Source organism: Crinia signifera, chromosome 7 (assembly GCF_055691185.1).
Source record: "Crinia signifera chromosome 7, ASM5569118v1, whole genome shotgun sequence".
NCBI classification, from domain to species: Eukaryota; Metazoa; Chordata; class Amphibia; order Anura; family Myobatrachidae; genus Crinia; species Crinia signifera.
In genome coordinates, this window is record NC_139223.1 from 81,445,954 (window position 1) to 81,463,239 (window position 17,286).

Here is a 17,286-nt window from a genome sequence, read left to right on the forward strand (position 1 = left end):
TACAGGGGCTACTGCACTTACAAGAAGCAATGTAGGCCCCTAAATTCATTGAGGCTCTTGGGGGCTATAGTATTCAAAAGCTGTATCCACCTGGCTTCACACTTCAATAAATCAAGGGACCGATTCCCACCCCGCAGGGAAGCAGGTATATGATCAATAATCATATAGCGGAGCATAGGGATAGTGTGGCGTGCTTCCAAAAAGTGTCTGGCCACCGGCTGGTCACTGCTACCTTTTTCCAGTGCCAATTTAATAGAATGTGGTGGCCAGCCATCCTTTCTCTCAGCGTCCATGATATCATATAGACAATGTATTTGGTGGTGCATGTAACCCTATACCGTATAAAGTAACGTATCCCACTATGTGGGTGACAAAAGGATGTACCGGTAAAAAGAGCCCTGTATGTGATGCAGTTAAGACACCGTAAGCAACCAGGATGGTTACCTAAGAATTGTTCACTACTGGATTCACACAGTTGGGAAACATCAGATTTAACGACAATGTCACACACACTCCTGCCACGAGTGTAGCATGGCATTATCGCTGTGTCATTTAATTGGAGGGCGTTATCCATCTGAACAAGAGGCCACAACTTCTTGGTGACCCTGCTGATGTCGGGGCTTACAACATTGTAGTGATTAACCCATGGTAATCTATGGTGGGTGTTCTTCTGTTTGGGCTGATATACAAGAAGAGAGTCACGGTCTCTGGATAGTGCTTTATTTTTAGCTTTTTCCAATAACTCAATGTCATAACCCCTAGCAAGAAACTTCTTTAACATGATGTCAATCTGCTCACAAGCAAGAATGTCAGTACTGGCTCGGAGGAACTGAGAATAAGGTAAGCTAAATTTGCTTGACCTAGGATGGCAACTAGAGGCATGCAAAAAGGTGTTGCGGTCAGTGGGCTTTGTAAAACCTGAAGTCACCACTTTAACGTCAATAACACTCAGAGTGACATCCAAAAAATTCACCGACATAGCCCCTGTATCCTAACCTACTTGTTTCTATTTGCATGCTCTAGGCTTCAGCCTGTTCTTGTATGTTGTACTCTCGAGTTTAAGATTGTCCTCTGTCCTTGCATGATTCTGTTACCGAATATAATTTTCTGTAAGTGCTATTGTACTGCATGATATCTTATTGCTATATGTAGATTCAGTAAATTGTTTTGTATTGCCTGCTTTATGTTTTTAAATGTCACAATTTTTCTCTGTATATGTTTGTTTTATGCGGGTAAGGTCTCCAGTAGCCGAACGCTGCCTGTGAGGACAGTGCTGCTTGTGGATCCAGGCGCGCGATCACTGTGCTGTCAGATGCCGGTGATCGCGCGCACTGTATTTCCGGCTTCCCTGTCTCTATGGCAATGCAGGCCTCCCCTGACGTGCAGTGCGGCTACCTGATGAGGTGTGCTGATGCGCACTGTGTGCGCCGGGCACACTGACGTCACCATGTCGGTGGCAGCGGCGGGAGAAACCGGAGGCTGTGATTTGATGCACGGTGGTTGGGGTATGTATAAATACTGTTATGGTTTTATTGTCTTCTCCTGATGAAGAACCATTAAACTTCGTAACGTAGAGTGATCCCTGCAATCCTGTGTATTTCTTGGAGAGTGCAGCCACCTGGACTGCTGTATACATCCCCAAGGGGACTTGGATGGCACCCACTCTTGATTATTGGCTGAGGATGTGCTGCTCCACCATATATATATGGTATATATATATATATATTCTCTAGAAAAAGAAACAGGGGCGCTGTTATCAAAAGTATAACAGTTTTTATTCAAGGATTTTTTCTGACGAAGTCTTGGATGACGAAACACGTAAGGGGTGTGGCCTAGCGTGGACGTTGCTGAAGGAGTGATCACAGCTCCGTTACCGATGAGGTTTATATTTTATGCTGTTGCACATTGCGGTTGTGGTAACCGCTTTTAAGGGTACGTTACCCATTGCTTTATTGCTGGAAAAAATCCTTGAATAAAAACTGTTGTACTTTTGATAACGCACTGTTTCTTTTTCTAGAGAATCTCTACCTGTGAATCCAGGTTACTAAGAGGGAGCAGCCGGTCTAATAAACAGACTTCAGTGCAGGATTGGAAAAACTTGGGACTTTATTATACCCCATTGGACTTTCTTAAGGACTTGCGCACTTCGTTTGGTGTTTATATGCCCTGACGAAAATATGATTAAATATTGAAATGTTGGCGTCTTAAAGGCTGTACCGCTGTTTCTTCTTTGACTGAGTGCCGCCGTATCCCGAACATATATATATATATATATATATATATATATAAAGATGAAGAAAAAGACTGGCACTCGTGGGTCTTTTTAGAGATTGTATTAAACAAACAGTGGAACAACCAACGTTTCGGGGCTGCGCCCCTTTGTCAAGGTGTGTGTGAACAAATAACATCAAAACGTGCTTACCTTAAATAAGGGTGAGTGATTAGGAGGCTGCGTGGCATGCTGGGCCGGGCCTGCTCCATCTGCGGGTCGTAGCGCCGGAACTGGCTCCCAGGAAGAGGTCACTGAACCGCATGGACGACGCGCTATGGAGCGCAGGCTCCAGCAGCGCCGGAAGTATGGGGTGGATGGAACGCACGCACAGTGGTTACCATGGTGCTATAGTAATACCCGGTGGGCGGCACTTAAGGTCCAGCATTACACGTAACCTAAGATAATAACAGAAGTGAAAATGAAGAATTACAAAACAGTACATGTGCATAAAAGTTGCTAATAAAAATTGCAATGGAAATATTACATGTAAAAAATCGAGCACAATTACATCTCCTGGTGATATCATAATAATTAAAACCGTGACATGCGCGAGGCGTGTGGTATAATTAAAATCAGCCACTGGTCGGTTTCAGCAGGTACACTGGAACTTCCAAGTGCAGATAGATGATGGCTTAATGAACCAATTGTCGTCACTATGTGTGTCGACCTATCTGGTTTGTATGTGGAAAGGGACGCTACGGGGGCCAAGTAAGGGCTGAAGGAGCCTGAGATGCATTAGGTGAACCTAATTCTGCTGGTACAGCAGGATCTGCAGTCCCTTTCAGGGAGACTACATATCTATACCAAACATTATGAAGAATAACAGGGACAGCAGGATGCAGGAGGGAAGTAAAGCACACACTGAGCATGGATACGCTCTCTGGGGGCATTAGTGCAAGAAACGGCGGTTCTCTATAAACAACATACTACTGGTGAGACTAAGGGATTAGCTTGCACAGCGAGAATGTTGAGAGCAACTGGCATAAATTATGTCTGCTTGGTTTTGCTGATGGCAATACCATAGTCGCAGCTTGGAAGGTTTCTACATATGGTTATCATACAGTATGAAAAGAGAGAAGGAAAAGCACACTCTAGGCGTGGATACGTTCTTAGCGGCTACTGGTGATATTTTCAAACTGCCAGCTCCTATAGATACATAAATAATGTTGTTACAATCAGAAAAAGTCAAAGGGACAGTAAGAAGAAGCGGAGAGAAGAAAAAGCACACTATATAGGCGTGCATTACACCGAGGTATGTATCTAGGGCCTAGTATAGGCCTGTCTTGTACACTTTAACTTTACACTGGAAGAAAATCAAAGGGATAGTAAGAAGTAGCGGAGAGAAAGAAAAGCACACAATATGAGCGTGCATACGCCAATGTAGGTATCTAAGGCCTAATGAGAACCTGTTGGGTACATTATATCTTTACAATGGAAGAAAATCAAAGGGATAGAAAGAAGTAGCGGAGAGAAAGAAAAGCACACAATATGGGCGTGCATACGCCAGTGCAGATATATGAGGCCTGATAAAGACCTGTCTGATACATTATATCTATTACAATGGAAGAAAATCAAAGGGATAGTAAGAGGTAGCAGAGGGAAAGAAAAGCACACAATATGGGCGTGCACACACCAGTGTAGGTATCTGGGCCTGATAAAGACCTGTCTTATACATTATATCTATACAATGGAAGAAAATCAAAGGGATAGAAAGAAGTAGCGGAGAGAAGGAAAAGCACACTATATGGGCGTGCATACGCCAGTGTAGGTATCCGAGGCTTGATGAAGACCTGTCTGGTACATTATATCTTTACAATGGAAGAAAATCAAAGGGTAAGCACGTTTTGATGTTATTTGTTCACACACACCTTGACAAAGGGGCGCTGCCCCGAAACGTTGGTTGTTCCACTGTTTGTTTAATACAATCTCTAAAAAGACCCACGAGTGCCAGTCTTTTTCTTCATCTTTACTGTTCACCGAGACGGGCACCGGGGCAGTTGCCCATGAAGACGGAGTGCCGGACCGTACCACAAGTATATATATATATATATATATATATATATATATATATATAAAATCAGTCCAATGAAAGAGGCACACAGACACTGTAGTAATCTCAGAATTTCAAAAGTGTATTGGGCATCTCATTATCGAGAGCTTTCGGGGTTACCGTCCCATCTTCAGGATCACAGCCCTTACAAACTAGTGTCTGTGTGCCTCTTTTGTTGAACTGATATATTGGATATAGGAGTGCACCAGACCAAAGATGTTGGTATAGTTGGAGTGCCATCATACAAGGAGTGTATGTATGTATATATATATATATATATATATATATATATATATATATATATATATATATATATATATATATAGCAAACAGCAATGTGTGGCACTCTGGACACTTCTTCCGTGAATAAACGACAGACACTGTAATAACTTCAGAAGTTATTACAGTGTCTGTCGTTTATTCACGGAAGAAGTGTTCAGAGTGCCACACATTGCTGTTTGCTATACTGTTCTGCTTGGAAGTGGGGGCACCGGACGGTACTTGTGTAGAATCACGGCTCCCACGATGTCCATCGCATAGCAAAAAATCGCATGCGATCGCATCGCATGAGGTCGCATCGCATGCGATTCGATCGCATGTGATCGCATGCGATTTTTAACAGAAATGCATCCAAATGCATTGAAATTAGTATCAAACATGTTCAATGGCCCCCAAATGTCATTTTTGAGGCTGTACCATCCCCACTATCAACGCGAACCTGAAGCGTGGCAAGCGCAGCGAGCCCGCGAGGGGCAGCGGTACGCGTCATACGACCTTTTCATACCCCCACTATCCACGTCGGCGTGAAATTGAGAATAGAAAGTGTGGCGAGCGCAGCGAGCCACCGAGCCCGAAGCTTGGCGAGCACAGCGAGCCCCGCGTGGGGACATGGATACCTTCACAGGTATCCGCGTCCCCACTCGGGCTTCACAGGTGTCACGGGGCTCGCCACGCTTAGGGCTCGGTGGCTCGCTGCACTCGCCACACTTTCTATTCTCAACTCCACGCCGACGTGGATAGTGGGGGTATGAAAATTTCGTAGGACACGTACCGGCTGCGCTCGCCACGCTTCGGGTTCGCGTTGATAGTGGGGGTGGTACAGCCTGAAAAATGACATTTGGGGGCCATTGAACATGTTTGATACTAATTTCAATGCATTTGGATGCATTTCTGTTAAAAATCGCATGTGACATGTGACGCATGTGTTAAAAATGCTTAAAAACTGCAAAAATCGCATGCCATCACATGCCACTACATATGGCATGCGATGGCATGCGATGGGAGCCGTGATTCTACACAAGTACCCACCGGACCAAGCAACCATATCTAACACAGTACCGGGTCATCAACCTAGCTATATATATATATATATATATATATATATATATATATATATATATATATATATATACGGGCCAGAGGATCGGCACTCATCAAAAACACGATTAGAGCTGCATACTTTTGTCAAAGTACATATAAGTTACGGTCCTCTCTGCAAGTCAGGAACGACACGTCGCTGCAGCATTTGTGAAACATGCAATAAAGCCTGCCCTTTTCACATATGCTGCAGTGACGTGTCATTCCTGACTTGCGGAGGGCATACCTCACATATTCTTTGAAAACTAGGCCCCTCATTATGCTCATTGGGGGAACCAAGAACTTCTGAAAATGAAGTACCCTGTTGGACATTTGAATACCTCAAACAAATAAGAACAAAAGGTGAAAGGAAAGACACAAATAGACAAACAAAAAGAAGGCTGTTGTGTTTGAACAGAGCTCCGATCAGGAGGTCAGAAAGAAACATGTATCCCCAGGAAAAAAATGTCTGCAGTGTAATAAACCACCTAGGTATTTTTATTGCACATAAATCCGTGAAGGTGTAAGATAGTGCTTAAATTTCTTACCGATTAGAGACTTTGGGACTTTTTTGCTAAACTATGTGCATTTCCTGTATGAGTTGTATAGTGTTGGTTAATTGTCTCAACAAAAGTATAGAAAGAGAACCTGACCAATTAGCCCTGTATTCAGGAGTGTTATATTAGATTAGTTATAAATGTAAACATGCCATAGTAAATGAATGAAGGTAAACATACTTTGCAACCTGAGCACAAGAAATTTTTAACTGGCCAATTATGCAATTGAATAAACACACTTGTAATTAGGGTTTTTAAATATAACAATGTGGCCACAATGAAAGGCAGAACTGACTACTGCTGTAAAAAATAATATACTCCAATTCCTTAAATTCACTTTTTTTTAGTAACCAGATCACATTATCCATACTTAGTGTGATCAGCTCTGAGGATCAGGTGATAGCTGCCAGTCTTTGGTGCTTCCTGCTGCTCTTTGACCTCCTGTGCAGTAAAGTAATGCTGCAAAGCGGCAGCTCGCTTTGCTATTCTGGGTGTTACAAAAAGAGAAAGCCCAGAAGACCGGCAGCACTGCAAGAGCCGATCCCCAGTGGGTGAGTATGAAAAAGCTATGGGGGTGGGTGGGCTGCAGTGCCGAGGGTGTGGGTGCAATCATTGGGACAGGGAAGGTGGTGCAAGTGATGGCGGTAGGGGCAATTAGGGTGGCGGCAGTACAGTATGCTTGTTTTATGCAAAAATAACATGAAAAGCTCCCTACATTTCTTACATGAAGAATCTCTTTATTTATTATTTCTAAACTTGAAGCTATAATAGGTAATATAATGTTTTTCTCTGAAGACTCAATGCCGGCCTCTATTTCTGACAGGGTAATAGTGGCCCCTGCCTATTAAATGCTGTTGTTTCTCACAGCATTGAAGGCAGATTCTGGCAAAACAGATTCAACTTTAAAAAAAGTCGGATAGATTTTGTCGGAAACGGCCACTGTTTGTCAAATTATTGATGTTTTTTGTCAATCCACGGCCATTTATCCTGAGAAACCCACTTTCCGACACTCGACAGGGGAACATTGAATTTCCGGCTCTCGAATTTCTGTCGATATGAGCAAAAACGGCCTGGGATTCCATCTGTCAGGAGGTTCCGACAGTAGGAATCCTGGATTGACTTCCACCCTTGATGAGATGCTACACAAGCACTTTGATTTTCTTTGTATTTAACAATTGGTCACAGCACAAGTTAATTTCTAACAAGAGCGATCCATTCACAATAAAATGAGTAATCCACGCCAATCAGGGTGCAGGAAAACAGTCAGCACCACACAGTTTTTACCAGGGGACCTTTAAAATTGCTTTCACAGGCAGTTTGTTGGACCCTTATTTATTTATTTATTTATTTATTTACAGTTTCTTATATAGTGCAGCAGATTCTATTGCACTTTACAATAGTAGACAATGATAAAACAAACTGGGTAACAACAGACATAGAGGTAGGGGGGCCCTGATGCAAGCTTACAATCTATAGGGATATAGGAACCGACACACGCCAGTCGGCGGCGGGCACGGACGGGTGAGTACAGTACCCGCCGTGCACCGCCGCGAAGGCGCGTGACAAGAGGGTTATGCGTGTAGAACTCAAAAGAGAGACGCAGATCTTGTGCAGAGTGGAGAGGTCGAGATGGGAGATATTTTGTGATAAGTAAACAGATATATGCTGGTGCAGTATGGTTAATAGCTTTATGTGCGAGTAGAAGTGTTTTATATTGAATATGGTAAGGTACAGGCAACCAATTGAGGGACTGGCAGAGCGGATCAGCAGACGATGAGCATCTTGCAAGGAAGATCAGCCTAGCAGCAGCATTTAAAATGGATTGCAGTGGTCTGTTCTTGGGAAGACCAGTTAGGAGACTATTTCAATAATCAATGCAGGATATAATGAGTGCATGGATAAGAGATTTAGTAGTGTCTTGTGTGAGATAAGGTCATATTTTGGATATGTTTTTTAGATGCATGTAACATTATTTGGAGATAGATTGAATGTGGGGGTCAAAGTCGAGTTACATACACGCCATTTTAGAGTGGTATGGCCACCATCTTGAGTTACGCAAATAATGCATAGGAATCAGGTTTTGTAATAAGGCGAACTCAGTGCGCTGCCATACTAATACACATATATTCATATCTCACATATGATAATAAAATATAGATAATCTGGCTTTAATTCACAGCACATAGTTTAACGGGTAACACACAATCTTTCCTGTACATATTTCACATCTATATGTTCCGTCTCTCATGCGCAGCGCTCCGGTCCTTGTTAAAAATTCACAACTCCTAACGGAAGACAGTTATGGATAAATTCCATAATTAATGGTCACTTTGCCATGAGGACAGAGAAATCTAGGAGATCAGGAGCAGCTGGTTTTAGTGTTGATTTATGACCCCTATGATGATGCCTGAAGACAAAGGACAGTGAAGTGCACTCCCCTGCACCAATCCACAAGAAGCGACACCTGATCTCCTGACCAATGGAGACCCTCACTGCCCCCCTTACCTAGTAGTAGTAGTAGTACGTTTATTTATAAGGTGCCGCAAAGTGTCCGCAGCGCCGTACATAGCAAACAAAAAACAAATGACAAGGTAACGTACAGGGTGTGTTGAAAAATACAGTATAAATAGGGGTATAGCTGGTAGAAATAAAATCTGAAGACTGAAGACTGAAGATGAAGTAGAGGAAGGGAAGAACAGGACAGGAGGACAGGTGAGGTAAAGAGGTAGGGTGAGTACGTGAGGCAGGAGGACCCTACTCATAAGAGTTAACATACTAAAAATAGGTGGGTGGACGAACGAAAAACAACAGGATAAGTAGGAACGGAGGGGAACGGAGGCAGGATAGGAGGAACAAAAGAGGTTAGGAGGAGGGATAGGCTAGTCGAAAAAAGTGGGTTTTGAGGGAGCGCTTGATGGAGGTAAGGGAATCAGAAAGCCTGATGGGTGGCGGGAGGTTGTTCCAGTGCAGGGGGGCAGCGCGGAACTCCGACTGACAGAGGTAGTGAAGAGGAAGTAGAGTCAGAGAAGTGAACACTGAAAGAGCGATCAGATAGGTAAGATGTGAACCAGGAAAGGGCTGTATCATTAAGACCTAGGGGAGTGTAGTGTTTGTAAGAGAAGAGTGTGATCCACAGTGTCAAATGCAGCAGAAAGATCTAGAAGAATAAGTAGTGAGTAATGGCTTTTAGACTTAGCAGTTACCAGATCATTCACCACTTTAGTCAGTGCTGTCTCAGTGGAGTGTTGGGAGCGAAAGCCTGACTGAAGTGGGTCTAATAGGGTGTGAGAGTTAAGAAAGTTTGTGAGGCGAGAGTAGACAAGTTTCTCCAGTAGCTTGGGAGCTGAGAGATAAGACGATAGTTAGAGAGGGTCAGAATTGTGTTTTTTTCAGAATGGGAGTAATTATTGCATATTTGAGCACAAGTAGTACCAGTAGCAAGAGAGAGATTGCAGTTTTTAGTTAATGTTGGAATAAGCACAGGAGATAGAGTTTTAATGGCTTGACCCTTCTGTATAACTGTATGGATGGAGCCATAATGCTCATTTAGTGTAGAATGTAGTAGTCACTATACAACGGATGAGAGGCACTGAGTTATTAGCGCCATATAATATTAAATCGACTTTTAGTTAACATTAAAAATGCAAAATTTTTTTGTGCATTTTCAAAGATTTCATTTAGAATGAACATACTGTCCACATTAATGCATAGCTTTGACAAGTATGCCTTGGGCTATGCTTAGAGAGCCAAAGAAGGATTCAGGTTCTATCTTGCACTACTTATATTGCAGTGTATACTATATTTAAATATTGTGTTCATTTTTATAATGACAGTAATATATTCTATTTGTTCTCATAAAATAAGTGACATTCTTAAAACATTTGACTTCCACTTGTTGAAAGTAATATTAGAATTGTCATCAACTTATTACATTTAATGTATAATGCAAAACGTCGCTGTCTTGCAAATCATTTTGAAAATGCCAACATGTTGTTATTGCCATGAGCACTAAGGGTATGTACTGTATAATAGTCACATATACAGTACAGTGTGTAAAATAATATATCACTTATTCTTTTTCATGCTCTAGAATTTATTCCTAAAATATTTTCAAGAATGCATGTTCATTTTATAACTGGAGATTTAACATGAATAATAACTTAAAATATACATAATTGAACATTTCTTACATCTCTGTGCAATATTGATGATCTAAATTTTTTATGACTAATATGTTCTTTTTTTTTAACTAAGTCACCAAGTTATTTCCCCAAGAGTGTCAGTGCTCTTTTACTTCCATTTAAACTTATGAACTTTACGGTTTTTGCATTTTATAGCAGGCTTGGTCATTTATTGACTTGAACATGTTTAAATCACATAAGTATAGCTCTAAGAAATTGGAAGACATGGAAAGGATTATTTGGATAGTCTCTATGTCTAAAATAGAATCTGTACTATGTGATCAAATGCTCAATCTCATTCGGTGCCAGAAAGTAATAGAATCTGCTGGAAAAAAATATTAAGCACTTCTCTCGGGGTAGCTAGATAAGCCTCAGCTGGATCTATAAAATGCCAAATTTAGCCATTCTACCAGATATTTTGTCTGCATGTAAGAATTATGAAAGACTGAATATGTACCTTATTTTTTGTTTTTTTTTTATTCTGGACTCCAATTTAAAAAAAAATAGATGACAAAAATTTGCTACAAATATGTACAGTAAAACAGCTATATATATATATATATATATATATATATATATATATATATATATATATATATATATATATATATAACAAAAGAAATACCCTTTCAATGCGCTAGAAGATGTCTGTCAGGGCAGCAACTCTATTAGTCCCCCCTGTTAGTGGGGGAGGTGGAAGAAATAGAGAAAAGAGAAAAAAACAGAGTGCGCCCCTAATGTAAATTCCACCACCAGAATAAGACCAATAACCAAAGATCAATGGTAATTACAGCATAAAATCCACATTATTTGATTTAATACAACATTTATTAAAAACATGTAGTTTTCATCTGTGCAGTATGATTCATACAGAAACAAGGAAATGCACCCAACGCGTTTCGTCGATACGACTTCCTCAGGGGTTAAAAAATTTCCGTATGTTGGTGGGTAGTGAAAATAATCACACCCGGTATGTAAACCTTCTAAAAAGCAGATCCTATGCGGATAATTAATATATAATGCTCAGCTGCATCGAGTTCCAACTGTAATTCGGATATGAATCAACAAATATGGAAGTCCTTCTAAACGGTCGGATCCTATAGAGGATCTTAATATTTAAGACTTAAAGCCCAACTGCATCAAAATTCAGTCTGACAACATGTGAGGGTCCTAAGAAACGTAGAATGAGGACTCCTCTTAGATAAGGAACACAGCATGCAAAAGAATGAACCAACTGCCTGTACCTGCAGTTGGTTCATTCTTTTGCATGCTGTGTTCCTTATCTAAGAGGAGTCCTCATTCTACGTTTCTTAGGACCCTCACATGTTGTCAGACTGAATTTTGATGCAGTTGTGCTTTAAGTCTTAAATATTAAGATCCTCTATAGGATCCGACTGTTTAGAAGGACTTCCATATTTGTTGATTCATATCCGAATTACAGTTGGAACTCGATGCAGCTGAGCATTATATATTAATTATCCGCATAGGATCTGCTTTTTAGAAGGTTTACATACCGGGTGTGATTATTTTCACTACCCACCAACATACGGAAATTTTTTAACCCCTGAGGAAGTCGTATCGACGAAACGCGTTTGGTGCATTTCCTTGTTTCTGTATGAATCATACTGCACAGATGAAAACTACATGTTTTTAATAAATGTTGTATTAAATCAAATAATGTGGATTTTATGCTGTAATTACCATTGATCTTTGGTTATTGGTCTTATTCTGGTGGTGGAATTTACATTAGGGGCGCACTCTGTTTTTTTCTCTTTTTTTATATATATATATATATATATATAATTGCAGAGGGGAGGCACTCCGATGTATGCCTTTCTGTTAGCTGTATGAACAGCAAAAAACTGCTAATGATTCCGGTGCCCTCCAATCTGCAGGGGATGCTGCTGTATGTAGACTGCTTGGGGGTGGGGGGATGGCGGCACTCGGCAATGAAACAGACTCCACACGGGTTTAAACCAACGTTTCTGGGCTTTATTAGCCCCTTTGTCAAGGTGCAGGAAGAACAAACATACATATAAAAAGAAACCATTTATACCTTACCGTCCGTTCGCGCCACCCGCCATCTCCCGCTTCGGCGTCTGATTGATGACGTCACCCGCCTGAAGACGCTACGGGTAGCGTGGAGGGATCCCGTGCTGTGTTGTTGCCGGGCAACCGCCAACAATATGGCCACCGGCTCCCCGGCATTCACTCAGTGCTGCAGCGTAAATACAAAAAAGACCACCATAAGAAACATGTAAAAAACATTAAAAACACCATATAGTGTGCTGTTGCAGATTGAGTCACACAGCATAAGTCATCTCTATAACAGGAAATCTTATAAATGAACAGTGTTAAACTGTATTTCTCATAGACTTCTTGCCAGTGTCTGTACATATTACATTATTACCAATACAAGAACATATTTATATCTGCCTACGCTGGATGATAACAATGAAGCAGTTTACCACAATTATGAACTAACTCTAAAAGGTGTTCTGTAGAGCGTTCTGTTAAGTGTGCTACAGGGTAATTATAAGAAGCAGGCCAGCCCTAGGTTCTCATTGAGCCCCGGGGGGCTTAAGGTGTCTAATAGGAAAATCCACCGGCTCTCTAGTTGGAGCAGGCGCAAGGCCCGATCACCTCCTCTTTTGAAGGGGGGAACATGGTCAATGATTCTGTAACGAAGCATTGCCATGTTATGTCTAGCCTCGGCAAAATGCCGGGCTACCGGTTGTTCACTACGGCCAGATTGAATGGCAGCCTTGATGGCTGAGCGATGGGCAGCTGCTCTCTCTTTAAACGATCTTTCTGTTTTGCCCACATAGTGGCGTCCACAGGGGCAACTTATTAAGTAAACAACAAATTTAGTGTTGCAACTAACTCTGTGGTGCATTTTAAATTTTTTGCCTGTATAAGGGTGACAAAAAGAATCACCCTGAATCATATATGAACAGGTAGTGCATCCACTGCATTTAAAACATCCTGCTTTAGCTGTACTCCAAAATGCAGAGCTTTTTTTAGGAGGGGGGAAAGATACGTCATTTCTAACCACAAAGTCCCGAATGCTCCTACCTCTAGTGTAGGAATGCATAAGCGACTTGTTTTTAAGACATGGTAAAGAGGGATCTGAGGTAAAAATGGGCCAATGTTTTTTAGCAATTTTTCCCAAAGCTGGGCTGGCCGGATGATATGAATTCACCCAGATCACTTTGTCATCTACATTTTTAGATGCAGTTTTAGATGTTAACGCCTCTTCTCTTGTAAGACTCAATACCTTCCTCCTAGTGTCTGCAAGTAGATCATGGTCATATCCTCTTTCTGCAAATTTAGCTGACATGTTTACCAAACAGTTATCCAGTTCTTCATGCGCACTGGTGATTCTGTGCGCACGAAGCATTTGAGAAAAAGGGAGGCCCTTTTTCAATGGAATTGGATGGAAACTTGAATTTAACAGAATGTTGTTTCTGTCTGTCGGCTTATTGAAGAGGGCCGTCTCGATTTTACCATTGATCATTTTGATGTTGACATCGAGGTAATGCACTGTCAACTTATCCTTGACATATGTAAATTTTACTGGAGAACATGTTAAGTTGTGTCATCTAAAAGTGTTTTAAGACTACCACTATCTCCCACCCAGAACACCAGGAGGTCATCTATGTATCTGGTGTTCAATAGCAATGACCCCCTGGTGACCAGGTTGTGGGTGAACAGGGCTTGTTCAATGATGAACATATATGAGTTAGCGAACGATGGGGCCACTGAGGACCCCATCGCACACCCTGCAAGAAAAATTTGTTGTTAAACATAAAATAATTACGCTTCAGCGTCAATTCCAGCAAAATAAAAAAAAGACCAACATCAGGGCCTGTGTACAGTGGGTTGCCAGCAATTAATGTTCTAAAGGCTTCTAAACCAGCTTCATGCGGGATGCACGTGTAAAGACTTGTTACGTCTATAGTGCTCAATGTGCACCCCGGGGGGAACTGTCCCCAAATTTTTTTATTTAATTAGCAAACTGGTAGTATCTTGCAAATAGCTGGCATCCCCCTGCACACATGGCTGCAAGAAGTAATCTAGAAACACTGAAATGGTTTGATACAGGGAGCCCCGGGCCGATATGATTGGCCTGCCCGGGGGTTTGACTGGGTTTTTATGCAATTTAGGAATCGCATAAAGAACAGGGATAATCGGGTAATCGACATTCAAGGCTTTTCTGGTGGCTACATCTATCTGGCCGCTGATTACTGCCTGATCTAGAAGTCCATCCAGTTCTGTCTTATAACCCACTGTTGGCTCACGTGTTAAAGGACAGTAAGTATTGCTGTCCGCCAACTGGGCATTTATTTCTGCCACGTACTCAGAGGTGTCCAACACTGCAATGCCCCCTCCTTTGTCAGCTGATCGTATAGTTATTGATGGATCGTCTCTCAAACTTTTGAGAGCGATCCATTCTTCCTTCGAGAAGTTAGATCTGACTGAGGTGGGGTTTTTTAACATATGCACAGAGTCCTGTTCCACTAGTCGTGAAAAAGTTTTTATTGAAGAATTAAATGACGGTGGGTCAAATTTGGAAGTTTTTTTCAGTTTTCCAGGATAATTCATTGTTGCCGATGGTGTCGCTTCATCAATTTGTTTATCTTGGAAAAACTAACTGAGTTTCAGCTGTCGATGGAGTTTGAATTGTTCCACTTTAATATTGAATGGATCTGTCCTGGTGGTAGGAACAAAATTCAGTCCTTTAGATAGAACTCTGGACTCCATCTCAGTTAACGTCCGAGAGGATAAATTGAAGATTATTTCTTGGGGAATCTGGGCGGCTGGGTCCGGGTTTTTACCCCTCGTTCTCTTGTTCTGCCCCCCCGCCGCGTGTACCGCCTGTGCCGCGGGAACTCGTTGTTTTTGGCCGAGCTCCTAAAGGGGGGCGACCAGAGTCTGCGCCTGCTCCCTCCACTTCACTGGTGGATGAATATTCCTCTCGTGACGATTCCGTGTCCCAGCCCCGCCTGTTGTATCTAGGACCATGGCGTTTCTTTGTAAATCTGGACGGGGGCTCTCCACTCGTTAACCAAGGATAAACCTGGTGCTTCTCATAGTCAAGATTGACGCGGTCTTTCTTGTTTTGCTTGAAAGTCTGCAGCTCTGCGGGCTACCGGTTGTTCACTACGGCCAGATTGAATGGCAGCCTTGATGGCTGAGCGATGGGCAGCTGCTCTCTCTTTAAACGATCTTTCGGGACTTTGTGGTTAGAAATGACGTATCTTTCCCCCCTCCTAAAAAAAGCTCTGCATTTTGGAGTACAGCTAAAGCAGGATGTTTTAAATGCAGTGGATGCACTACCTGTTCATATATGATTCAGGGTGATTCTTTTTGTCACCCTTATACAGGCAAAAAATTTAAAATGCACCACAGAGTTAGTTGCAACACTAAATTTGTTGTTTACTTAATAAGTTGCCCCTGTGGACGCCACTATGTGGGCAAAACAGAAAGATTGTTTAAAGAGAGAGCAGCTGCCCATCGCTCAGCCATCAAGGCTGCCATTCAATCTGGCCATAGTGAACAACCGGTAGCCCGGCATTTTGCCGAGGCTAGACATAACATGGCAATGCTTCGTTACAGAATCATTGACCATGTTCCCCCCTTCAAAAGAGGAGGTGATCGGGCCTTGCGCCTGCTCCAACTAGAGAGCCGGTGGATTTTCCTATTAGACACCTTAAGCCCCCGGGGGCTCAATGAGAACCTAGGGCTGGCCTGCTTCTTATAATTACCCTGTAGCACACTTTACAGAACGCTCTACAGAACACCTTTTAGAGTTAGTTCATAATTGTGGTAAACTGCTTCATTGTTATCATCCAGCGTAGGCAGATATAAATATGTTCTTGTATTGGTAATAATGTAATATGTACAGACACTGGGAAGAAGTCTATGAGAAATGCAGTTTAACACTGTTCGTTTATAAGATTTCCTGTTATAGAGATGACTTATGCTGTGTGACTCAATCTGCAACAGCACACTATATGGTGTTTTTAATGTTTTTTACATGTTTCTTATGGTGGTCTTTTTTGGATTTACGCTGCAGCACTGAGTGAATGCCGGGGAGCCGGTGGCCATATTGTTTATGGCGGTTGCCCGGCAATAACACAGCACGGGATCCCTCCACGCTACCCGTAGCGTCTTCAGGCGGGTGACGTCATCAATCAGACGCCGAAGCGGGAGACGGCAGGTGGCGCGAACGGACGGTAAGGTATAAATGGTTTCTTTTTATATGTATGTTTGTTCTTCCTGCACCTTGACAAAGGTTCTAATAAAGCCCAGAAACGTTGGTTTAAACCCGTGTGGAGTCTGTTTCATTGCCGAGTGCCGCCATCCCCCCAAGCCATATATATATATATATATATATATATATATATATATATATATAAAGCTTAATGCTATATAACTAAATTAAAAATGTTGTTTCCATATTTCATCCCTCCCCCCAATTTCATACACTAATTGTGGCTTGCAAGGATTAATACATTAAGGCAATAGAAAATGGATGCCATAAGCATTTTAACTGTACTTTTCCTTAGATTTTGAAGCTATACATTTTCTGCAAACAGTATATTTGCTAGTATCCAACCAAACAAATACAAAGAAAAAATGTACCTGTAGATATAGATTAAGACCTGATCGATCGTTCACCTGCAAATTTGCAGATGACTGCGAATAGTTAGCCACCACCCAGACAGAAAGAAAACTCGCCCTGTGCAAACTGGAGAGAGAATTGCAAAAACACCACAATCCAATATCTTGTCACACATCCATAAGCAATTCATAGACCATTGAATGATTTTTCCACTGTGTAAATGTGCGTAAGGCTGACCCGAC